Below are 27,170 nucleotides of genomic sequence, written 5' to 3'. Positions count from 1 at the left end.
TACAAGCAGGGACTTTGCCTGTTTTGTTCACTGGGTATACCCGGCCCCTAGAATAGCTCCTGGCATATAGTAAGTGCTCAGTATATATCTGCTGAATTAATGACTGAATAAATTCCTGGGCCTGTCCCATAATCACCAGTAGAAGGGCCTAGAAAGATGCATTTTAAGCAACTGCTTAGGTGATTCTAACCTCCAGTACCTCAGAATGTGACTGTTATTTGGAGGTAGGCTCTTTAAAGAGGTAATTAAGTTAAAATGAGTCTTTAGGGTGGGCCCTAATCCAACACGATTGATGTTCTTATAAGAAGAGGAGATTGGGACTTCCCTGGTGGTCCAGGGGTTAGCACTCTGCGCTTCCATTGCAGGGGGCGCAGGTTTGATCCCTGGTCAGGGAACTAAGATCCCATAAGCCACGGGTCGTGGCCAAAAAGAAAAAAAGAAGAAGGAGAGGAGATTAGGCCACAGGCACGCACAGGGGGACGACCTTATGAAGACACAGGGAGAAGACAGCCATCTGCAAACCAAGGAGAGAGACCTCGGAAGAAAGCAGCCCTGCCAACATCTTCATCTCAGACTGCAATCCTCCAGAACTGTAAGAAAATGTATTTCTGCTGTTTAACCCACTCGGTCTGTGGAACTTCGTTACGGCAACCTGAGCAAGCTAATATAGCACTTGGAAGAAAAAGCCTCAGTAGATGTTAGCTGTTGCCACCCTGCAGAGAGGCAATGCAGTGAAGTAGGTAAGGGAACACGTTTAGAAATCACACAGATCTGAGTTCAGACTGGGTGTGTCAGATCCCTCTGGGGCTCAGTTTCCTCATCCACAAAATGTTGATAATGCAAGGATAATGTGAGCATCACACAAAAATGAGCACAAAGCACCCAGCCCAGCGCCTGAGCTACAGTAACTGCTCAGAAAATGCAGCTGCTCTGCAGGATTCTGGAAGCATGGCGGCCAACCCAAGCCATTGTCAGCCCACCTGGCTGGATAAAATCTGACTTGATTTTTCCAAGTCTGGGATATCCAGAGGGGCAGAGCTGGAGCATCATTTTCCAGCTTGAGCCACTGCTACATTTTCCTGGACCAGGAGAGTATACCAAGCCAATGAGATGGGGGGCACCAACACAGGGGGCATCATGAGTTCATATCCTGGGGAACTTTAAGAATTTTTAAATGTAGCCCAGGAATCTACCATACCACACAGAGATTTAATACAAAGCAGGATGGGCACAGTAAAAGTAATGGGTGTAGCAGAGCAGATGTGCCCCTCCCTAAGGCCCCTGGGAGGCTCCTGGGGCACCTGGAGAAGGGTTTGACTCCCATGTCCCCAGGTGACTTACCCAGGTGTGACTGTCTTCATTTGAGACTGTTGAGGGATGAACACATGTAGCGGGGTGATTCCAGCACAGAGGGGGGAGGTGATTTTCCCACATCTTGCCATGGGTCATGCAGCAGCTCCCTGCAGGAACTTGTCTCCAAGAGTTTCTGAAGGCAGCAGGACAGAGGGACACCCTCCCCTCTGTCACCTGCTAATGGTGTATAAAGGAAAACAACTCTCCATGCCAGAGGGTCATTCACAGCTGATGGAAAAGCTCTGTCCAGAGGCAGTCTGGCAAGATTTTCAATCCAATTTCTCTTGAGCGAAAGGCTAACAGGATAAGATCTCTCCGTGTTAACAACCTGGATTGTGAGTGAAGTCTCGAGGTTGGGGCGAGAGACGAGGTCATGACATCAAGAGCCTACCTCGCAAAGCAATCTAGTCCGAGCCCCAGGTCCCCAAGCCTCCCTTCAGAGCCCGTTAATCGCATGTTCAACATGTCCCTCCGTGGCACTTCCTGTCCAGGGACTCAGGCCATCCGTCCCAGGCTGGCTGTCCACCCTGGTGTCCAGCAGGACCCTGAAAGGCCTGTCACTGGGCATCCTATAGACTTATCAGTGGGGAGAGAATGGGGCCTATGCTATTTTCCAAGAATAAACACAGCCTCAGAGCTCACAGGTGACCCCTCAGGGTGGCTTGTAAACCAGCCAATGTCCTCCTGAGGCTCCTGCACTGCCGCAAATCGGGCACGAGCTACAGCGACGATAGATACATGAGGCGACGTGTCCGGTCCAGGACACCTAAAGAGCCCAGACTCCCTGAAACCACAGGGAGTGAGTATCTGGGAGGAATTAGAGCCCATCGGTGACCCAATGTCCCCTGCCCACACCGGGTTCTTAGGATCCCATGATCCCACCCAGCAGCAACGGGAGGCTGGGTGACAGATCCAACACTCGCTGGTGCTGGGTTCAGTAAAGTCCATGTTAAAGATAAGGAGAAGCAAACTTGAGCTGAAACTAACCTGACTCACCCTCCTGAGATGGCTTCCACTCAACCCAGGATGAGAAGTCCAAAGCATGGACAATAAATTAAACAAGCAAGTTCAGATTCATCAACCATCTGCTCCATGGACAATGCTTCCAGATAATGCAGAGTGAGAGAAGTCAGGATTCCATCTACGTGAAGTTCAAAAGCAGACAAAATTGATCTAAAGAGGGAGTGAGCTAGTAGTGGAGGCTCTGGGCGGGGTGGCTCTGACTCCGAGGGACACCAGGGAACCTTCCAAGCATGAAAATGTTTTCGATCTTGAGCTGGATGGTGGTATCCCAGGGGTACACACATGTGAAAATTCATGGAGCTGCCACTTAAGATATGTACTTTATGATCTGTAAGTTATACCCTGGTTCTTTAAATTGCCAATCATTTATTGAGTACCTACTGTACCAGAGCTTAGACACCGGCATTTGGACATTATCCTCAGATGAGAGTGGTGTCTTCGGGAGGGCGGTTGGCGGTGAGGTAACTCAGTGTCAGGCTGGCTTTGACTGCTAGGCAACCCTGGACTGACTGGGTTTGGAGGAGACAGAAGCAGTAAACTCTTCAAAAAACCCCAGGGCTAATGGGTGGGAGGAGTGAGTTCTCACAGCCTAGTCTGTATCTGAACTTGAAGGTGAGTAGGAGCTTTCCAGGCAGAGAAGAGAGAGGAAAAACCTTGTGCTGTACGTCCAGGGTCAAAGCCAGAAATGGGGTCTGTGCCCAGCATGATACTTGACATACAGTTAGCCTCAAAAATGTCTTTATTGAATCTGTGCATGCTTCCGTGAATGAGTGAGTGAGTGCATGCGTGCACACCTGCACGAATGAATGAATGAACGAGGGAAATCTTAACCCCTCAGCATCCACAGCTAGGGCTCGTGGCTTAGCCTCTAACTCAACAACTGACCTGCGTTCCACCTAGACCAAATAACAGAACCACCAAAAATATCTATTTAGTTAAAGGAAGGCTGGCTGAGCCACGGGAAGAGGGAGGAAGGAGATGGGAGGGGAGGAAGGAGGCAGAGGATGGGAAGGATTGGGAACAAGAGGACAGGACCGGGGAGAGGATAGGAGTGAGGGAGGAGGAGGGGAAGGAGGAGACTGGAAAGGAAGAGGAGAGGGGGAGGAAGGGAGGAAGGGGTGGAAGGGAGGGCAGGAGAAGAGAGGGAGGACAGGGAGGACAGTGATGATGGAGGGGAGAAGAGGCAGGGAGGTGTCACTACCGGGAGCCCATGTTCACAGTGGCAGAGGCTCCGTGGGAGAATCGGGGCAATCTGACATGAGTCACTCCTGCTCTAAGGCAGCAGCAAGATGCTAACCTGAGCCATGTCCTCTCAAAGAGCAGCCTGGGGACCTTGCTGACCAGCCTCCGCCACCTCACTCTTGCCCAGAGAGAAGATTCCTCCCAGGTGGTGCTGGGAGTGGCAGCTCTGGAAAACGGTCACTAGGTGGCGGGTGCTCAGCATCTTCCCTTCTGCAGGTCTCAGCTGTGGGATCCTGAGGCTGGCACCTCAGGAAAGGGGAGGGTCTGGCCACTGATGGACACCTGCAGGCAGCCCCGGGGTATGGCGGAGCAGCCTGTGGTGGCCAGATTGTCTCACCTGCTGCCCATTAAGTGGGTCCATGCTGTCCCTCTCAAGATGGGGCTTGCCTTAGAGATGCTCCCCAAGAAACATCCTGAGTGGGGAGGGGGGAGGAGGGCTGAGTCCTGATCCTGACTCCACCCCCAGAGCAGTCACAGAACACGTTTCCTGGAGGCACCTCACAGCCCAGTCTCGAGGAAAGGAAGGGTTCCCAAACGCAGAAGCTCTGCTATTATTTGTTTTACACACCGGACATCCATGCAACAAATAATTTGGGAGGAAAACAAGTCCAGGGCTTAAAAAGCATTGAAGACGCTGGTGCTAACCCTAGTGGGCTCCACCATAGGGCAGAAACCCAGTCAGACATTCATAACTAGGGGTTCTTTTTCTTAAAGCGCCCCCCAAATTAAGCTTCAGGTCCCACAAAACATGGTTCTGCCCCTGCCCGGCACATACTAAGTGCTCAACCCACAGCGGCTAACTGACAAGATGGATGTGTTCCATTTTACAGATGAAAACACTAAGGCTCAAGAACATCGAGTGGTAAGCTCAAGACCATGAGCATGGGAATGAGCTGGGACTCCCACCACATCCTCACGACCACACCCAGCTGCCTTGTTAAAGCACCACGCCAACAGACCATCACTACAGAGATCTGGCCCCACCCATCTCTCATTCCTCTTCTCTGCCAAGCATCCTTTGCAGCTTGTGGACCAAACCCCCATGGCCTCCCTGTCGTGTCCCATGAGTCCGTGTGTGTGTTCTCCCTTTGTCTAAATGATAAGGATGCCTTGGAAGGAATGTGTATTTAATGTAATTTGTGTATTTCCACTCACCCATAGCCTCTAGTACCCGGATCTGCATTCAGTAAGCACTCAATAAATGTGTCTTCTTGCTGTTGGTACAGCATAAGTGCAGGGGGTAAGGGTGGAGTGTTGACGACTGGAAAATGAGAGTGTTTCAGAATTACAGAGCAAATGAACAGGGAAATGCCTCATCTATAATCAATATACCTCTGAAGAGCCTTAAAAGAAATCAATGAAGCACAACATCAAAGTCCCAGGGAGGTATAAATCAGCAACCTGAGAGACAAAAGTGCATCCAAAATCATTTAAAGTGCACCAGAAATCATTTATGTCTGAGTAATTAGAACACACTGGAATGACTCCGTGACATTGAACTGAAACTGAGCAACATAATGTTTATGAAATCCCTGTGGACTCAGGGAGGAAAACCAGAAAGATGAAAGTTGCACTGAAAATACCCCCACCTGTCTGGAGCCCTCCTGAACAGTCCCCGGGGGACCTGGAGGGTGATGGAGTTTGTTTCTAATCTGTGCCCAAACTGGCTTTTTCCTTCTAGTTTAGAAATGTCTGCAGTCCCAGTTGTTGAAAGAAAAATGCAAGTCCCAGGCTGTGTGTAACAGAACAGGGTCCCCCACCCGACCCCACTTCCCAACCAAGAGGGGTGTTTGATAAGATAGAAAAGACACCTGGGGAGTGTAAGAATACACAAGAGTGTTCCAAGAGAGGTGGCCAGTCTTAGCAAGGAAAAGGCTGGACTTTCTTCTCAGGGCTCCCAAGGGATGTGACACTCCCTCCCACATCACCACGAGGGGAAAACTGATGGGTGACTGGGACCCTAGAGGGTGGCGGCAAGATAAAAAGTCCAAGGGGACCCCAGATGAGGAGAATGGGAGATGAGAAAGATCAGAGAGAGGGACTTCTGAGGCCCACCAATGAATCCACCCATCAGATGACAGCCAGGAAAAAAAAATGCCACCCTCTTTGATTCGAGTAATAAAATAAGGATAAGGCATAGAAGCACGTGCGTATCAAGTACTCTTACAACCCCGCCACTCAGTGATGGACCCCGGCCCCATTACCATGACCTCAGCCTGGCCCCAGCACTGGAAGGCTTCCTCCCGCAAAATGATAGTCTGAACCAGTCCCATGAGCTGGACCTGATATTCTGGGGTCACTATCAGCTCACAGACATCTAGGAATGAAAATTCCTGATTAGGACATGCCTCCCTCATTCTCCCCCTGGCCCCTATTTTTAGACAACTTAACCTCAGCTTCTGGGAGTCCTATTCTGGGCTGTCACCAGGCTCCATCAGCAGCTGGGCAGACATAAAAGCATAAAAGCAAGCAGAAGATCCTGTATGCATGGGGTGGGGTGGGGGTAATGCTGTAGCCCAAGTATAGAAATATCTACTTACTCCCCCTCTGCCAAAAATCCAGAAGGTTATGTTGGGGAATCCATCTTCAACTGTGCAATTGCAAGTGTAGTGTGGGCATATGTGTCAAGACTTCAGAAGGAAGTCCACCTGGATGGCAGGTAGACGTCCTCCTGGAGCCTGAAGAGATGACCACTGCCATGCCAACAGATGTTTTTCCTTCTGTAGCCTCTGCAGTTCTGCCCCCTACTCCAACTGAGGCCCCTCAAAGGAGCCAGAGGGATCATCACAAAATGCAAATTGGATCACCTCCCACAAAACCTTTCAAGGCCTTTCATTGCTCTGAGAAAGAGACCAGTGTCTTCCCATGGCTGGGGAGCCCTGTGTGGGCTGACCCCTGTCCTGTCCATCCCTTTGGCCTCATCTGGGAGACAGCCACCCTGGCAGACCTCTGACAGTTCCTGGAAATAACCACGCCCCTCTGGCCACAGGGCCTTTGCACATACTGCCCCCTCTGTCTGAAAGGCTCTACTCCCTGCCTTTGCCCTGATCCTGTTCTCCTCCCAGGAGTTCAGCTCTTGAGCTCCCTCCTGGGGGGACCCCAGATATGCCCACCGTCTGGGCCGGGTTTCATTGTAACAGGCCCTCCCAGGGCAACATCCTCCATCTGTAGACATCCTTTACTCTTTATCTGCTTACTCTGTCTCTCCAACTAGACTGTATGCTCCAGGAGGGTAGGCCTCGGCATGTCTTGGCTGATGACTATAGCCTGAGCAGCTACACAGGCCTGACACATGGTGGTGCCCAAAACTGGGTGGATGAATGGATGGATGAATGGGTGGATGGATGGATCACTGGTTTTTGTTGACAGTGGTTTCTGAGATTTGTCATTTTTATCAGCTAAAAGAAGTTGAAGAAATCAAAATCCAAAGCAAAGGCTACTGAAAGGTGAGAAAAGCCAAAGTTGGAGCCAAAGAAGACAACAGCAATAATGCCGGTGGGGAGGCAAGCCCACCAATTCATTCATTCATTCATTCATTCATTCATTCATTCACTCACTCAGAATGTGCTAAGCTCCACCAACCTGCAGGCACTGGGATGATGCTGGGTTGCAGTGAGCTACTGGGGCCCACCTTGAGGACCAGGGTTTGGTTCCAAGTCATGGGGTTTCACCTGATTTGGTCACCCACTGGCCTGGGGTAGCCCTGGATCAACCGTGGCCAAACATCTCCTGATGTGTGACACCTGCCAACCTTCCAGGAGGTACTGCCCTTTGTCCCCACATGAAGGAAGTATAACCTTGGTGGGCAAAAGCCTGGAGGCTGACCTCCCCTCAGCCTCCAGCAGGCTGACTTCTCTCCAGAGTGGGGCACCCGACATTCACATTCCACTCCCGTCTCAGACAAGCGACAACGGAGGACAGAAGTTGGCTCGATGTGTTTTGCTGGGAATGGAAGACTGATGGCATATTGGAAATTCACATTTAAAATACAGCTCTCCCTTCTGTAAATGAGATCATATCTACCAATTCGGGTAATGAACCATCTAACTTAAATCAAAGCCTCGGGCTGGGAGTAAGGGTCCAGACATGGTCCAGCCTGTTTCAGGTGGTCCAGCCCATTTTACAATGCACATCACAGAGCCTCTCCCCTCCCTCCAGTCATTTTATTTCTTAGCAAAATCATTACTGAGAATATTGAACTACCTTACAGAGACATATTTACTTCCCTTATCTTCCCTCTGTCTCTCTTGATTAAAAGCTATGTGTGATATTTGTAGTTACCAAACATCAATATTTGGCATGGATTTGCTGGATGGAGATGGTGGAAAGAAAGGAATCTGACCATTTCTATAAAGGGGAAAACCTTGAGCAAACAGACTGCATTTCTTATCAGGGGCACTAAAGAGGAGAGACTCATTTCAGAAGCGACCAGCCGGACTGCACCCCAGCAGGCTTCGTGACACCGATGATCAGGGCTCAAAATTAGATTCCAGATTTCATCCGGAAGGTCAGCTACCTTCAGAGGGTAGGGGAAGGGGTTGAGAATTATGCAGCCTGCCTGACAACTATTAGAGCTTGCTGAGATTGCAGCCCTCTTCCCCAAAAGCTAAGTCCAGCAATTAAAGTGGGCAGAGCTGAAAATAACAGCAACAATAATAATAATATGAGTTAACCCTTCCCTGGTGCCCACCCCTAAGGCTTTACCTATATTAATTCACTTAATCCTCACAACAACCTGATTTATCAACTCCAGACATGGAGTGTGGTGCAGAGAGGTCCAGCCGCTTGCCCAGTCTTACATCTGCAGTTAGTGGCAGAGCTGGAAGTCAGTGCCTGCAGCCTGGCTCCCGAGTCTGTGCACGTAACCATTCCGCCATCCTGCCCTCTGTCTCGCAGCCATTCCTGGACCCCAGCATCTCCATGGCAGAGCCCAGTTGCCCAGAATCCATAGTACACGATGCTGGTTTAAGAGCTCCTGCTGTTCTGGAAGCAGAGTCCTTGCTTTAAGCCCCCCACCATCACTGACTCCCTGAATGGCCTTCACCAAGTTAGCAGAGACTCAGTGTGTCCCTCTGTGAATCGAGGATGATAATAACCACATCTGCCACTCTGGGGCATTATGACGAATCACAACATACTATTTCAAAGGGCTTAGCAGGCAAGCGGATTCATATTCATGGATAGTGGAAATGGTAATTTGTACAACTGCTTCGGAAAAGTTTGGGGTAGTAGCCACTAAAACTGAACATGTATCTATTCTGCGACCAAATATACCCCGTGGTGGATTCCCAAGAGAAATGGGTGTATATGTCCATCAAACAGCAGGTACACGAGTGTGCGTAGCCCCAAACTGAGAACAACTGCTCATCAGTGGGAGAATGAATGAAATAATTATGGTACAAGCAAATGATGAAATACTACTCAACAATTTTACATAGAACAACTACTGATACATGCAATAACGTCGCTGAATCTCCCAGGGATGATGTTGAAGGAAAGAAGGTATATGCATATATACTGCAGGGGTCCATTTATATAAAGTTCACAAATGAGCAAAATCAACCTTTGGTGATAAAAATCAGGAGGATAGTTGGTGAGAGGTAATCCTGACTTGGACGAGGCACGAGGGAGCCTTTGGGGGTGCCCCGAATCAGTAAAGCTGATTCTGCCACTCACTCATTCATTTCAGCAGCAAGCATTTATTGAGCGCCCACTGTATTTTAGACACTCCCTCAGGAGGTGGGGAGAAAGCACGTTCCCAACCAGAAGTGCGATGCTCGTGTTGGAAACCTATCAGGATCCCTGTGTCTCCAGGGGGCACAGCCATCCTCAGGGATTTGGGAACATCGCCAAAGAGATTCCCCCCTTTTATCTGGCAGCAAGCGGTGGGGAGAAATGGCATGGCTGCTCATCAGAGCAGCAGACCTCTGCACTTGCTGTGCCCGAGGTCGTGAGCACCACTTAGCATTTCATCCTGGCAAGCCTGGCTTGCTTTCATCAGAACCACGTAGCCAAAATCATGTGAGACATTCTGAAGGGAAAGAATTTAAGCCTCCATGTCTCACTGCCCCGAGCATCAGCTTTGTCCTTCCGCTCTTAATGCTGTTATCTCGTCCTCACACTTGGTGTTCTGCCGAGCAGACGCTATGGAAAGGCATATTAGCTATGAGAAGCAGAGCGTGCCTGGAAGCCTGGGTGTCAAGCCGGTGACACCTCTGCTCCGGAGGCCAGCTCCGGTGGGGTGCAGGAGCGAAGAATGCCTGAGGAGGACCAAGGCTTCCTCCAGGTCCGCGGCTCCCAAGCCAGGTCCCAGGGAGTTCTTTCTAAGATGCAAATTGGATCAAGGCAATCATGAACTTAAACCTCTCCAGTGACCCCACAACAACCACATCAAAAACCCAACTCCTTGCCTACCGTGGAGCACGGGGGTGTGCTCGCCCCTCCTGTTCATCTCCAACAGCCCCTCCTCCAGAACCTAAGCCAGAATGAAGCCCATGCCCACGCTGCCCCTCTGTGTCACCTCTGCCAGGAAGCCTTCTCTGACTGCCTATTTGTGTCACTACCGAATTTTGTATTCTGCCTCCACTGAGGAGCAATCAGATCGTGCCTCGATTATGGGTTTCTTTGTATTCATTGTTGCCTTCCTAGACTGCAAGCCCTTGGAGGGCAGGGTCTGGGTCTCTTTCACCTTTGTACCTTCGGACTCTTAGCACTGACTGCAACAGAGTTTGTTTAAGGGGAGGGGAGTGGAGGAAGGGATAGATGATGAGAAGGGGAGGTAAGCAAGAGAGCAGGTGAGGAAGGAAGGGGGAGTGGAGGGCGGAGGGCATCTAGTGGATGGAGAAACTCAATGCAGCCAGAGAGACTTAGGAAGAATTTGGGGGCAAGGTTTTTCTGATGGATCTTGATGGACGGTGAGTAAATCCGGACAGTTAGATTTGGCAGTGGGGGTGACCTCGAGCAGAGGGGATAAACTGAGCCAGGGTCCACAGTCAGGGAAGATGGCACATGGAGATGGGAGGACCCAGGCTGGAGGAGTGGCAGGATGGGGCCCAAGCCCAACTTGGAATCGGAGGAGTTTGTACTGTATTCACACATCCCATGGAGCTACTGAAACATGATGAAAAGGAGAGAATCCTGGTCAAACAAGTGAGGCTGACCAGTGGGAGAGGGAAGAGCTGGAAGTGGAGGACTGGGTAGAGCTGGTTATAAAATCCAGACGCAACGTAAGGAAGACATGGACCAGAGCAGTGGGTCCACTAGGGATGTACTGAGGGGAGAATGGATAAGCTTTGCTGACTTCAGATGGGGAGTAAGAGAGGGAAACGCCAAGGATGCCAGGGGACAGGAGGGTGGCAATGCCTTTGAATGTACAGGAAGAGAACCAACAGGGGAGGCGGGCAGCCAGGCAGCTCCGAGTCAGCTGCTGCGAGTCTCCAGGAGCCACCTGGCATTGGCATGGTGCCTGGGCTGCCACTCCCCACTAATTACCAATCATTATAATCGAAGGGGCCACTCCTTCCTGCTGAGGACAGGAGTGGCCTTAGCTCCATGCCCATTGACTGGCATCTGTAAATGGGGTGTTACCTGTCTCCCATACCTGGTCACAGGCACCACAACGGGGGATCAGGGGGTGGAGAGCTGAAAGAGCCTGGTGGACCCACACTTTACAGATGAGCTGGTGGCAGAACCGCGGATGAAATACAGCACCAAAGCTCTTTCTTGTATGTCCTGCTGCCTCTTGGAATGTAAAACAGGGCACAGGCCTGTTAGCACTAATAGTAACTATGAACCAGAGAAGAAATGACCAACTAACCTGCCTCACGAAGAAACTGGCTCCTTTTCTTTCTCTCTTCTAGAATCTGGTGTCAAACCTTGGTCAACTCCCAGCAGAATAAAGGCTGGGCAAGCGGGTATGGGTGTAAAAGGGAATGGGATCACGTTTTCTTCCCACAGCTTCACATCCATCCCTCTACACAACACAGATCCCTTTTGCTAAATTCCAAAAGGTGGCAGCATTCCGTTAAATATTCATTTGCTGCTGAGGCTGCAACAGGGAGCCTCCCACATAATTAACATGGGGAGGAAGTTAAGACACCCACATGGCTAGATGGCAGGGGTCAGGATGACTGGAGGGTCCAGCACTGATGGGGGGCTGTGAGCCCTCTCCTGGGGGAGGAAGGGAGGATACTGGACGGAAAGACCCTGCACCCCAAGACAAGGAGAACTTTAGATTCATCTTAGGACTCTCATAGCACAGCATCAGTGGTGGTCAGACCCCAGGGTTGCCCCCTGTTCACACCACTTATAATCCCCTCCACTAGGTGTGGGCAGGACCTGTGACTTGCTTCTAATCAACAGCAAAGGTGATGGGATACCACTCGCATGATTCCATTAGGATGTATAGACCTAAGGCTCCGATTTGCTAGTGTGCCCTACAGAGAGTCTCCCACGTGCCATGAGCAGGGAGCTGCCCATGAGAGGGCCAGGTGGCAGGGAACTGAGGGCTGCCTCTAGGAGCAGAGGTCCACCGCCCTCCATCCACAAGGGACAGAATTCTCCCAACAACAGTGAGCTCCAGGTGAGACCCCAGCCCTGGCTGACACCTTGATTGCAGCCTCATGAGACCCTAAGCAGAGGACCCAGCCACACCAGGCCTGGGCCTTGGACACATGTTAACTGTGAGATAACAAACAGGTGTTTTAAGCTGCTAAGTTTCTGGTGATTTTTTTATGTAACAAAAGAAAGTGAATACAGTATATATCTGTTACAGAAATGTATAGGGGTTACGAAATATGGCTCTGGAATGAGGCAAAACAAAGTAGAAATTTGGATTCTGCTACTTAACTGTATTACATCTCCAGGATAATCGAGAAAGAGAGAAAAACGCAAGCAGAATGTTATTTGTGCTCAGCAGTGTCACCTCCATCTGCTTTAGGAGGCATTCACTCCAGAGCGAACCCCCAAATTGAGTGTGGATCTGTCTCATTTCCTAAGCGACTCTCACCACATGACCATTTGACTGCAGTGGCCCCAATGTTTAAAGACAGGCATAGGCCAGGCATCCAGTGTGATGACCTCAACACAGGCACTTCACCTAGTGCCTAAGCAAAGACTCTGGTCTGTTCTACTGTTCGAGGAAAGCATGGCTGTCTCAGACGTGTGGAGGGGCAGAGAGGCTGGTCTCAGCCTGGCATCCTCCTATGGGATCCTTAGCAGGTAACTTTGACCAGGTGTGATTTTTGCCTTACTTACTGACTCTGGACTCAACCCCACATCTAAGATGTTCCCAGAAATGCTCCCTGAACCACCAAACAGAACCGGGTGACCTTATCCTCAGTTCAGGAAACAGCCCAATCTAGGTTCAAATTCCAGATCCAATACCCATTAGCTGTAAGACTCAGTAAGTCACTCTCTGCTGAGCCTCAGTTTCCTCACCTGTGAAATGGGGTTAGGGATAGTTCCTCCCTCACTGGGCTGCTCCAGGGATAGATGAGATAATACATTTGAAATACCGAGCACAATGGCAGGTACTTCCTAGGTGCCTAATAATGCTAGCAATCATTATTATTTCCTTATTCTGGGTGCAAGTGGGCATCTAATGTGTCCAGGAAAGGCCCTTTCTGGAAGACAGCACTAAAGTGGAAAGCTGGGGTCAGAAATTGCAGAGCTGGCTAGCACCACAGGGCAGTGAGTGGAAAGGTGGCTGGGCCGGAGGCATCCTGCCTCCTGGGGAAGCCAAGGACCAAAAGGTCTGTCTTTGGGCCCTGGTTCAATCTGGTAAACCTCATATTCACCTCTCCAAAGGGATTGCAGCATTTCTATGACAACTGAGAATGAAACTTTACTAAAATGCTATCAGCTGTCCTGGAAATCTCGCTTAACAGCCCAGAACTCACTGCTTAATTTCAAAAATAGTCATTATCAATATTATTATTATTATTTCTACTATCAAGGAAAACAATTGCTTAATGTAAAAAAAAAGAAATAAAATCTGAAGAGTCAAAAAAATGTGCAAAAACCACCGTTTAGTTGAATTTCCCATCTGCCTTTCTGACATCTCTCTCTGCTTTTCAGAGAAAATTAATATATGAATATAATTGCACATAATTGGAATCATATGATATATGCTGCATTTCTCACTCCACAATATGTCATGAGCATCTTTCCAAGTCAATAAATATAAATCCTCACCATGAAATCCTAGCAGCAGCTTAGAATTAGACTTTATGGATGCACATAATTTAGTTAAATAATTCCTTATTGGTGGATACTGAAGGTGTATCTTTTTATTATTATTTTTGCTAATACAATCATTCCTCAGCAAATACACAAACACAGCTTCTCACACTCGTATAATCATCCCCAAGGTGTAAGTTCCTAGAAATGTGATTACTTGGATCAAAGAGTGAACACATTTTGCACATTGAGGCATGTGAGACAAACTGCCACCCAGAATGGTTGGTTCACCATATGCTGCCACCAATGGAGGTCACACAAATGACTGCTGCTACCTATGACATGTTGGGTTGGGAGGCTGACCTGTGGACTCCAGCCAGAAGAACCCAGACTAGGGTACTGTGAAGGTCAAATGTGGGGAAGGATGGGAGGGTTAGGGTCTTCTGATCTTCAGAGCTTGAATCTCAGGAAACCTCTAAAAGTCTGCAGCCTCCAGGGGGAAACAAGCAGGATAGTATCTTTGCTTCCAGTAAAAAGAACCCGTCAGACTTCATGAGGTGAGGTTGGTGGTTGCGGAATCCCTAACCCAACCCAAGAAAGCAGAAAATCCAGGGGGTGCTCTTCTAAGCTCATGGAAAATGGAGATCTCAGCCACCACTGGTCTTACTGTGAACAGTGAGCATAGGAGGTGGAGAGTTTTCTCCACTCTTTTCCAACTACTTTCTCCTTAAAAGCTTCTGCACTGCACCCCCAACTGCAAGACTCTTTGGTGAGTCACTTTCCTGCTTCAGGCTTCATTTTCCCATCTGCTAAATGTGTTTAGGATCTTTATGTTTTCTTTTCATAGGCTTGGTGTGAGGTTACAAGAATCTTGTGTGGAACCATAAGACGTGGTTATTTTAAGATTATGAAAAGTGTGGTAGCCAACCTCCAAAGTGGTCCCCGAGGTGACAGCAGAGGTGACAGCATGTGACTCCCAAGGACAGGTCACAAAAGGCATCGTGGCTTCTGCCTTGCTGTCTCTCAGATTTCTCACCCTGGGGGAATCCACCAGCCATGTGATAAGGACACCCAAGCAGCGTTATGGAGACGTCCACACAGGGCAACTGAGGCCAGCTGACAATAATGATCTAAGCCATCTTGGAAGTGGATCCTCTAGCCTCAGTCAGGCCTTCAGATGATGGCAGCCCCAGCTCATGAGAAACCATGAGCCAGAACCACCCATCAAAGCCAGATTCCTGACCCACAGGTACTATGAGATCATAAATGTTTGTCCTTGTACCTGGACTGAGGCCCAGGGTTAGTTATTTATGTGGCAAGAGGTAACTAACATACTTTCCTGCTCCATTAACCATCTTCGCATCCACAAGATGGGGAGACAATTTCACAGACTTGGGGTGAAGCCAGAAGACTGTGCCCCAGTGATGGAGTGGGTCAGAGGGTGGATCCAGGCTCTGTGCTCTGGGGTACATTTACTGCACTTGAGTTTTGGTTTCTTCATCTGTACAATGAAGACAGAGACAGCACTTACCTTACGGGGTTGTTGAGGGGACTTAGCGAGAACAAAGAAGAAATGTCTGGTCAACTGCAACATGGGACAAGAAAGTCGGTTGTGTGGTTGTCATTTCTCATCATCTTTCCTCTTCTTCCTCTTCCTCTCGGCATCTCAGATAAATTCTTGTTTCAGGTGATCCAGCAATGAGGTTTATTATAAAAAACCCAACCTCAAAAGTCTTTTAGGGGGAATAGACAAAGGCCAAAAGGTGGGACCTTGGAGAGTCCAGCTTTGTACAAAGTATCAGCATGATTGGGGCATCAGAGGGAAGCATTCCAAATCAGAGCACGCACACGGACACTGCCCAGGGCCATGCGAACATCTCTGATAAAAGAATCTATTCTCAGCCATTCACTTATCACTACCATAATGTCTTGCCATAATTTGCATTGTGATTCCTTCCATACTCTTATTTCCCGTACTATTTTTCTCTTTAAGTCAACTCACCTTTTTTTCACTTAAATATTTTCAAAAGGTATTTCAGATCACTACCATAAATAGAAAGCCAGTATCACTTGCTATAAAGAGAAAACCATCATAAAACCAAATAATAATGATCAATACAAAACAACAACAACAAAAGTCCACGTGACCCTTGAAATCATCTCAGGGTCCCCACCAGTACACAAGCAGACCGCACTTGGGGAATGAAGCAGACCGCACTTGGGGAATGCACCACACAGTTAAACATCCTGGAGAGGCTGGGCAGGAGTGATTTTGGAACTGTAAGCGCAGGGAGCATCTCTGCTGCCGTACACCTGGATGTCAGTTGAGGGGTGCACAGGATCCACATCTGGCGCCATCCACAGTCACATGCCCTAAAGACCCAAGTCCACCGCCACCATGTGGGGCCCCAAAGCGCTCAGTTAGCATCCCTATCTTTACCGTGGGGACAATCAAATGACGTTAAACTTCCTTCCTACTTTCCCAGCACCGTGGGGTCCATCCTCACATCAAGAAGTAAAGAGATTAGCCTGTGGCCCCTCCCCCAGTCGCTGCTCCTCTAGATGCTCCCCAGTGGACCTGGCCCTCCTCAGAGGGAGGTCCTCATCTTTCATATCATGTACCGCAGCTGAGACTCTGGCCCCAGGTATTTCCTAATAGAAATTCTGCGAGTGCCTGGGAACCTTTATTCCCTCAAACCCAGTTACTTCTCCAGCAAGATCAGTTTCAGGTAAAAACCACTCCCGGTGATTGATGACGGCAACCAAAGAGGCTAAAAAGGATGCAAAAGCAGTTTCAAACTCTCATCTGTTCAGCAAAGTGCTTCTACTTACTGAGTCTTGTGGACTGTTCTTGGCACTGGAGAGGAGGGCTGAATTTTCAGATGTGTAGTCCTGTCAAAAACAGAGACAAAAATAGGTTGGGGGACCAGGTTGAGGAACAAAATTCTGATTTGGAGTAACCCAGTTTAGCATGATACCTGAGTCTCTCACCACACTGAGCCACCGAGTGCACTCGCCCCGCCCCCTCTGTCCCCCCTCTCCTGGAGGGGCTCTAGACCCAAACTGCCCCATACAGCAGCCACTAGCCACATATGGTTATTCTGAACTGAAATGTGCTGGAAGTACAAATTACACACTGGATTTTGAGACACCAATGAGAAAAAAAAAGAAATGTAAAATATCCTATTAATATTAATATCTCATTAATATTTTTATATCAATTACATGTTAGAATGATAATATTTAATAATACATAAAATAAAGCACATTAGTATATTTAAATGTATAAATATATTATGAATATTTAAAATAAAATATATTGTTACAATTAATTTCATCTGTTTCTTTTTACTTTTTAATGTGGCTACTAGAAACATTTAAATTGCATACGTGGCTCTCATGACATCTCTATTAGGCAGTGCTGGTCTAGATTTTTCTGAGTGTGGACACTCCATCCTAGCCTGAGGATACAGGTGGTCCTGCGAGACCCACACCCAGTTGCTCTGTTCCTTTCCACTGTTTCACACCGGTGACAGCTCATGTTTATGGAGCACCTGGGATGCTGTGTGCTCAGTGATCTTCAAGCATTTTCTTCTTTAACCCTCACAAGGATATAAGAAGGAGGTATTGATCTCCGCCCCATTTTACAGGTGGAGAAGCACAGAGAGGCTGAGAACTCATCCAAAGTAACTCAGCAGGGATGCCGCGGAGCCAGGGCTTGAACCAAGGTGTTAATGGTTGGGTGTTGATTTAATCACTGTGGTCACATTCTCCCCGATGCCTTTATCCACTTCTCTGTGATGCTCACCAAATGGAAGCCTGCCATAGCCAGTCACCATCTAAGTCTGGGGAGCGGGTCCCCCAGAAGATGCCAGCAGTGCCTGGAGCTCCAAATTTTCATTTAAGTCATCGGGGTTTTACCTCAAGTCACGCCTTAAACCTCCTGGGCAGAGAGAGGAGCGTGTGTATCTGTGGGTGTGCGTGTGTGTGTGCACGTGTGTTCATGCATGAAAGAGATCAAAATATAGACTGAGACGCAGAGATTAAAAGAGACAGAGAGAGAGACAGAGAGAAGGAACGGACCAGCCACAGTTATTCACACCCACCCACACAGTCCTGAGAGCGTCGCTTCTGTAAATAGTTCTGAACTTGCAAGGAGAAGACAGACACTACTTCTCATTTCCCTTTTTGCAGTTTTCCCATAGTCAATGGTCACAGAAAAAGCTGACAATAGAAAATCAACCTTGTGTTTGTGCCTCGCCTCCCTCTACACAGAGATTGGTCCTCATGCCACCCCCCAGGTTACAAAAATGAATTAAGGAAAGAAGGAAGGGAGGGAGGGATGGACTTAAATCATAGGCCCCCATCCAGCAACTGCCCAAAGCAGCAGCCTGAGCAGGAGACAAGGGGGAGGATGTTGCCAACGGGGTGATGTTTCTGACAGATACACTGATTCTCCTTTGACAGGTGTCCTTTGGCCTGAGAATGACTGGTTTTGGTTGCTTCCTTCTTGGCCTCGTTTTATAAATGAGCCAACTAAAATCTGTGCTTGAGTGATGAGTTCAGCCCAACGGCAGATCTCAACCATCAGACAAGATCCAAGTGTAACAGATCCCCTGGGACCCCTGTCTCCTGTGCCATCCCTGCAGCCACAGCTATGCAAGGTGACCCATCCCTCTCCCACTTCTCACTGGTCTAGGTATGCCCAGCTGCCCAAGCAGCACCAGTCACAGGCTCTTTCTCAGGAACAGGAACCAAGACAGATGGAAACGGTCGCTGGGCTCCAGGGGTCCAAGTCACTTTCATTCAAAGCCAGTGGGTTCATGGCAACCACTAGCTCTGGAAAGATGAACTTGGGGTTAAGCCAAAATTAAGAGCCTCCCAGAGGAAGCTGGTTGTAAGAGAAGGGGGGAGAAACTCCAGGTGAGCTGTTCCTCTCACAGTGGCCAGAATCCCTGGGCCTAGAAAGAGACAACTTACTTATACTCAAGTATGATCAAGTATGATTTTATTGGGAACTTCATCTCCCAAGGAACTCCTATCCAGCTTCCCCTGTAGAGTCTCTTCCTTCTCTCTGCCCCATCCTCACTTCCCACTCTCTTCCACCAGCCGGGGGCCTACCCTCCCCACATGCCTGAGCCTGGGGTCCCAGAGGCCCGGGCTCTACTCAACTGACTCCCCCACCCCTCACTGTGCCCTACTTTCTTCTCAGGTCAGTTAGCAGGAGCAGAGGAGTCTTCACCCCAAGGAGATGGAGGTGGTACCAACTCAATCTGCCATCCTCCGAAGACTCTTTCTGCCCTGCCCACCTCTTACAGACCTTCTCACATCTGCAATGGTTCATGCTCCTGCCCACACTGGCAGCCCCCACCCTGCTTAGCACAGTCCCTGCATGATCCTGAGCAAAGCAGCCGGCTGTACACCAAGCCCCCGAGTCCCTGTTTCCCTCCTTACCTTGAAAACAGTGAGAAGCACAGAAATAGGTTCTATGCCAGATTGGAGAGACAGAGACGAGATAAGAGATGTTGTCTCTCAAAGAGAGGGGGAGGCAGCAGCTGTCTGACACTGTTCTCGTTCCCAGAAAGCCTCGCTTGTCCCTCTCAGTCCTTACTATAAACATCCACAGCTTCCGACTCAAGCTGGTCCATCATGGTGTGATTTTTCAGAAGGAGAGAGATCTGACTGCCTCCCCTTCGTGGGTCACAGACAAGCCCCTAAACTGGTTGTCTCCCTGGGTGTCGCCCCCTTTCTTCCCTTTGCCCCGAGTGCAGCTGCCCCCTTCCCCGGGCCTCACCCCCTCCTTGGAAGTCTAGTATTCTGCCCTTGGAATTATTGCCCTTTTGTGACTCGGTTTACAGCTGTCAGAGGCTTGGGTACAAATCACCAGCAGTGGGGACTGAGCCAGTTTAAATAATGACCAAGGCAGAGAGCCTGTGGAGCCATGAAGCATCACCCTCTCAGGGATTTGGCATGAATTGGTGTGACGGAACTGCCTGGAGAGCAGTGGTGGGCAGCGTTAGAATGTGACATTCCCTGCACAAAAATGAACTTTAAAGGGTTTATCTTTCAGGTTAACAGAAGGCCAAGACCATGACTAGTTAAAGCCTCCTGAGTAATGGACAGAAGGTGAGGGGTTGGGGCCAAAGTGGGGTCCCAGGGATGGAGCCAGTAAAGACCTGCAGGGATCCCGGCTGTGAAAGATAGGTGGGGTCAGCTCTCCAAATGTCTGCTACCCCGTCTCATTACACCCTAAAACATCCTGACCACGATTGCTCTTTGTAAAGTCTGGATGCCGAGAGAAACAGGGTGGGTTGAGGAGCCTGTGAGGCCAGATCATGGCCCCTAGGTGATCCCAGACAACACACATTTTCACCATCCCACAAAGACTGCATTTTCCAAAGCAAAAAAATCAAGATAACACCTTAATTTGTGGACAAATTAAAGGACACAACATACTCAATCCAATCACGTAGGTTTTTATCATCTCAGAGTGGTGAACACCTTTCTCATTACAACCCAAAACCCATAAAATAAAAATTTTTGAACAAAATAGTTTTATGCATGAAAAATAATACCATAAAATGAAAGACAACAAGTGATAATATGAAAAAATTATAACTCAAAGGAAAAAACAAGTAAAGGAGACATACAGCCAATTCACAAAGGATGCGGTGGTACAAATGTCTGTCACTGACATTATGAGATCCTTGACTTCACACATAATAAACAAAATGCAAATTAGGATGATGTAGTATTTGCTTTACTGAGATTAGCAAAGATAAAAGTTGGATAAAGTATCAAGCTCGTAAGAATGTAGAGCAACAGGTATTCTTATATATAGTGGAATTACACATCGGGCAAAACTTTAAAAGCTGGTAATATTTAAACCAGCAATCCCATGTCTTGGAATCTCTACTATAGAATGGCTGCACTTGTGGGAAATGCCCAATGCCAAGGATATTCGTTGAAGCAATTTTTTGTAATTATAAAATATTGGGAGCAACATAAATTTCCATTATTCAGAGACCAAGTAAATAAGTTATGGTGCATCCAGACACCCCCAGTAAAGATAATGAGGTAGCTCAATACAGAATGATAGGGAAAAACAGTAAAATGCAGAGAGGTATGTATAGCATGCCACAATCTGTTCCCTGTTTTAAGAATATATGCATATGTATCACATGCATTAAAATCTCCAGAAGATAGATAAGAAACTGGTTTTAAAAAAACAAAACAAAAAAAAAGCTGATTGTGGAGAGAGGAGCTGAGAGAGAGAGTTGGCTGAGCAGGACGGAATAGGAGAGAAACTAATTTTATTCTTCTGACTCTTGAATTGTGTGCTCTGGCATGTATTATCAATTAGGATGGGTTTTTTTTTTTACTTTAAAATTTTAATTTTATTTTGAAAAGAAAATAATTTAAGGGACTAGCATGCAGCAATACTATCAGAGCCCTTTGGGTAGGGATTCATTTCTAGACGTTTTCTGAAAAGTAATTTAGCTTGCATGATGTGTCGACTGATCTGGGGTCATTTTGGAGGACAACAGCCCTGTCAACGTGGTCTGAAGACAGGAATATTGGCATTGGGGGGGATATTTTCAAGGCTTTTTTTACCAGGAAATTCAAGTATGTGGCACATTAGCTACACTTCCCCATCCTGTTCCCAGGGCAGACAGTGCTAATCGAGTGCTGCATTTTCTTGCTGAGCCCAGATGCAGTCTCAGAATCCATCCCAACACACTCAGAAATACTACCCCATCCATGCACACTGCCACGCCGGCTGAAATCAAACTCCATCCCTGGTAGGGCAGCCATAGGGCGAAGCCAGAAACCTGGAAGCAGGGTCTCTGCTCACATGGTTCCTCAGCAACCCCACCTGGGCCTGGGCGCAAGGTTATGTCACCAGCCTCTCAGCGCCCCAGTTCCCCCACAGGTGGGAGCGAGGCAGCCAGCTTCCCAAGGCCCATCTTCTGAAAATGTCATCTGGGCCCCACCTGCCATCCCTGAATCAAACCGCCAGAGCCCTTCTGAGTAAACGCTGGTTAACCTTCAGTAAGGAACTCGGGCTCCCTCATTTTCCCCAACTTAGAAAATTCCGTGTAAATGTCAGATTAAGCCCTTCAGCCCTCTGCTTTTAAAATGAGAGATAAAATTTAGCTCCCTATTCCCAGATGTTAAAATCTCTGCTTCTCCCCAGGGCAAAGAAATCAATGTGAGTAAGCTCCGTATTTTTTTCCCTTGGAACACAACCACTTCCAGCAATTTATTTGACTGACTATGCCTTCTATTACCATGTAAATTGTTTCAGACTGCAGGGGAAAAAAAAGTATTAATCTCCTCTCAGTAAGTCATAAAATAAAGAAATCAATTTCAAGGTCAATTTAGCCCAAATAACACCTGCTGCCCTTTTTTGTAACCTGAAAACTCCTATGAAATGCTAGGCTGTTGTCCAAGGCATCAATATGCAGCTATGGAAAACTGGGTTTCACATCAGTCAGAGCAGTGCCAGGGGAGATCCTGGCCTCATGGCCCAATGGTTCTGAGGGTGAATTTGGGAAGGATAGGGTCAACAGGACTCAGATAAACTATCCTCTGCAGGTCAGGGCAGGGGTGTGGAAGGAGGGCTGCAAAGGGGGTCAGGTAAAGTTGGGTTCCAGGAGGGAATCTGGCTGACTTGCTGTGTGACTCTGGGAAAGTCATTTAACCTCTCTGAGCTTCTGAATCTATATCTGTAAAATTACTTTTTAAAACCCTGAAAATAAAATGAGGGTTAGGTCATCTTATCGGACCCATCAACGCAGTCCATTGCGGAGTTTATCAAAGGTTAAATGCCCAGGGTTTTGTAGTTACCCTTCATCAAGAGACACAGTAGCATAGCAATTAAGGAAACAGGCTCTGGAGTGTGACTGCTGGCATCCAAACTGTCCCAATTTCATTTGTGAGCTACTTGATTTTGGACAAGATACTTAATTCCTAGGCCCTGAGTTTCTTCATCTGGAAGTTGGCAGTAACGACGTTACCCACTTCTAGAAAGAGAGAACTACCACACTCATACCGTGGAGGAGAAAACTGGACTCAGGGTGTTGAGACTTGCCCAAGGTCACCCAACGTAGGAGAGCAGCTCAGGTCTGAACCCTGGAACCCCTGCCCCAGGTCATAAGGCCTCTTACATCCCGGCCCTGGAACACTGCCTCTCGGTTTACCTGGCCCCGTGGTGGATGAGGCACCACATAAACCCCAGAACCTCAGGCAGGTGGTTGGAGCCCCCACAATTCTTCCTTTTGAAAACCCTGCAGGTGAACAAGGCTTCTCCATGGCACATGCCCATTCCCTCCACCACCCCGAAACCACCATTTCACCACTTGTGAAGAGGTCACAGAATGGGGTCAGCAGCTTCCCACGGCTGGTCCAGGACCCAAGAGATGGGTAAGCCCATCACTGGGATGTGTCCCAACAGGTTTCTTCCTACCCAGGTCCTGACCTTACCTGACCCACAGCCTCACATGGGATTCAGGTTTTCAGCTACATCTATGTGCCCCTAAGAGCCAGGATAGCCAAGAGGCACCAAACCATCCTCTCTCTGTTTCTGTATAAGCCAGCCCCATATTCCCACCTGTCCATCCAATCAGCTCCCAAGCTGTACCACTGAAATGTTTCCACCTGTGGGAAACCTGTCTCACTATGGCAGCCCCGATGCTCATGCCTGAACTCAGATCATGTTCACTGCAGTGGCTCCAACTAAGTAGGGCCTCCCTGACTCCACTTACCCCTACAGTCCATTCTCTACGCCAGAGGGATTGTCTTCAAGTGTAAATCGGTTTGTGTCACTCCCACTTAAGCACGCTTCCAGTCTCCTCCCCCCACCCCCCGGCCAGGGTCATGGGAACACTGCACAGTGTTGCTCATCGTTTACATGGGGACGCATCAAGGTCTGCCTCCTTAACAGGTCACTCTGTCATGGAGACACCGAACAGACCACATATGACAATGCTAGCCCTGGTGCAGCTACAGAGGAAGTGCCGGACCTCCTGGGAAGTAAGGCTAAAGAAACAAAACTCAGTTAACTGAGCATTTACCATGTGCTTCAATATACAATGGCACAGCTAGTTACCTGTTAGAAGCTCAAAGGGGACTTGGGCTCTGTACCACAGATCCCAGCCATTTTCTTTAAAAACAGTTTTATTGAGATATAATTCACATAACATACAATTTGCTCATTTAAAGTGTATGATTCAATGGTTTTTAGTATATTCACAGATACGTGCAACTATCATCGCAGTCATTTTTAGAACATTTTCATCATCTCAAAAAGAAACTCTGTACCCTTCAGTTATCATCCGCTGTCCCTCCATCACCCCCAGCCCTTGGCAACCACTGGTATACTTTCTGTCTCTATGGATTGCCCTAATCTGGACTTTCAAATAATGGAATCATACAATACGTGGCCTTTTGTGACTGGCATTGTGTTGTCAAGGTTGATTCAAGTTGTAGCATATATTAGAACTTTGTTCCTTTTTCATGGCTGAAAAATATTCCGTTGTATGGACAGACCACATTTTGTTTATCTGCTAATCTGCTAATAGACATTTGGGATGTTTCCACCTTTTGGCTATTATGCGTAATGCTGCTATAAACATTTGTGTACATGCTTTTATGTGGACATATGTTTCAACTCTCTTGGGTATACACCTAAGAGTACAATTGCTGAGTCATATGGTAACTCATATGGCAAAGCATAATGGTCTAATCTAATGGTTTAATCATTTGAGGAACATTGTTTTCCAAAGCGGCTGCACCATTTTACATTCTCATCAACAGTGTATGAGGGCTCCAATTTCTCCACATTCTCATCAACACTTGTTATTACCTTTGTTTTTGATTATAGCCAACCTAGTGGGTGTGAAGTGGGGTCTCTTTGTGGTTTTGATTTGCATTTGCTTGATGACTGACAATGTTGAACACCTTTTCATATGCTTGCTGGCCATTTGTGTATCTTCCTTGGAGAACTGTCTATTCAGATCCTTTGCCCATTTTTAAATTGGGTTATTGTCTTTATATATTCTAGATACAAGTCCCTTATCAGAGAGATCATTGGCAAATATTTGGGGCTGTCCAGTAGCTTCTGAAAAATGTCTTATACTAAAGTAGCCAGGGTTTGTCTGTTACAGGTAAGCAACCAATGGGGCAGTGTCACAGCACCTCCTCAGAGCTTTCTGTCCTGGCTCCCTCTGAGGGTTAGGACCTGGACATACATTTTGGAGGCCACTATTCAACGTTTTCAACAAACATTCCTGTGCCGGGACTTGACCCCACACAAATCAAGCCAGCCTCTCTGGAAGTGAAGTGGGAGTTTCAGTAATTCTTAAATCTCCCCAGATGATGACAATATGCTACCAGGCTGTGAACTATGGGTCTAAACCCAGAGTAGAGGATTTGGTGGTTCTGGAGGGGCTGTCCTTTGAGGAGTCAAAGTTACCCCATTGGGTGGCAGGACATGCGCAAGTAGCCGTGCCAGATTCCCAGTTGTGAGATTCTGTACTTCTCATTTACCACAGCAGCTCCTAAACCTCTAACTGCTCTTTCCAGAGAGAAGCAAGTGTGTTGAGACATAGGAGATTCACAAAGAAAAAACCAGCTAAGTGCAGAGCATAGCCACAGATCCCAGACAATGTCTGCAAAGTTAAAAACAAACAAACAAACAAACAAACAAATAGAGCCAAGAGGTAGAAACAACCCAAATGCCCATCAAGGAATGAATGGATAAACAAATGTGGTCCATCCATGCAATGGAATATTATTCAGCCATGAAAAGAAATGAAATTCTGATTCATGCTACAATATGGGTGAACCTTGGAAATAGTATACTGAGTGAAATAAGCCAGATACAAAGGCCACATCTTGTATGATTCCACTGACATAAAAATATCCAGAATAGGTGAATCTATAGAGACAGAAAGTAGACTAGGGGTTCTGAGGGGCTGGGAGGGGAAGGGGATAGGAAATAACAGCTTCATGGATACAGGGTTTTGTTTTGGGAGATGATTATGTTTTGGAACTAGACAGAGATGACGGTTGCACAATATTGTGAATGTACTAAATGCCACTGAGTTGTTCACTTCAAAATGATTAATTTTATGTTATGTAAATTTTACCTCTTTTTATTTCTTAATAAGAACCAAAGAAGTCCCAACAGACCCAGACATCTCTCTTTTGCTGCCTTGACCATATTTCTTTCCAAATAAAAATAAATATATAAAAGCACACTTCTTGAGAGAGTGGCAGGGACATATATGCACTACCAAATGTAAATTAGATAGCTAGTGGGAAGCTGCCGCATAGCACAGGGAGATCACCTCTGTGCTTTGTGACCACCGAGAGGGGTGGGATAGGGAGGGTGGGAGGGAGACGGACGCAAGAGGGAAGAGATATGGGAACATATGTATATGTATAACTGATTCACTTTGTTGTAAAGGAGAAACTAACACACTATTGTAAAACAGTTATACTCCAATAAAAATGTTAAAAAAAAAAAGCACACTTCTACATACATCTGTACAATCAAGAGAAGCTTTCTCTTCTATTAATCTCTAAAGCCATTAAAATTAATAGGATCTGTAACAGGAATGTCTAACAGACTTACCGACTCACTGAATCAAGAAACAAGCATGAGCAAGAACAGAACTGTGGTCCCCCCAACGCATGGAGAATCTCAGTCTCCTGTGAGCGAGTGAGGTGCGGGTAACTACTCCCCCTCCTTGCCCATCTGTGGTGCAGGGATGGCCTCTGACCTCCGAGGGTACCTGACACTCAGGAAAGGACAGCCCACCTGCTCATGCTGCCATGTGAGGGGAGAGTTTGAAAGTAGAAGCTGGGGAGGAATGATAAAAATGAGTCTGGGAGAGAAGCAATGATTCATCATCATGTCCTTGCGAGGAAACTTAAGGCAGGAAAAGTGTCCACTGGCACATGGGCCACAATATCTAATAAGATGAGGGGAGATGGGACATATAGAAGTCCCGGCAAAAATGCTGGGATATGCTGCGTGGAGATAAAGGAGGGCATTCGTGATGCAAGATGAAACCCAGACATATATCTGGCTCAAGATGCTGAACACAGCACTCAAGTTTTCCCAAGGACGAGAGCAGCGGGGGCACTGGTGAAGGAGACATGGGTTACTACAGGAGCTTTTGCAAAATGAAGTCAGGGAGAATGGCAAAACAAGTGAAGTGTTAAATAAATACTTCCTGAATGGAATCACTAGGGAGAACACTAAAATTAGGATGTCTGACAAGGGCTTTTTATCCAATCTGCCCAGGATTTCTTCAGGGTTCCTGAGAGAGACGTTATCAGTAACCCACATGACATCATGGGCC

General features: G+C 47.6%; 1 pseudogene; it reads right to left on the bottom strand.

Moving 5' to 3' along the window:
- Positions 1–27,170, bottom strand: part of LOC129392707 (uncharacterized) — a 608,335-nt pseudogene that overhangs the window by 235,739 nt on the left and 345,426 nt on the right.

The sequence above is a fragment of the Physeter macrocephalus genome, chromosome 14 (genome assembly GCF_002837175.3).
Source record: "Physeter macrocephalus isolate SW-GA chromosome 14, ASM283717v5, whole genome shotgun sequence".
NCBI classification, from domain to species: domain Eukaryota; kingdom Metazoa; phylum Chordata; class Mammalia; order Artiodactyla; family Physeteridae; genus Physeter; species Physeter macrocephalus.
Note: the sequence above shows the minus strand (reverse complement) of the source record. Positions and strands in the feature narration are given on the sequence as shown.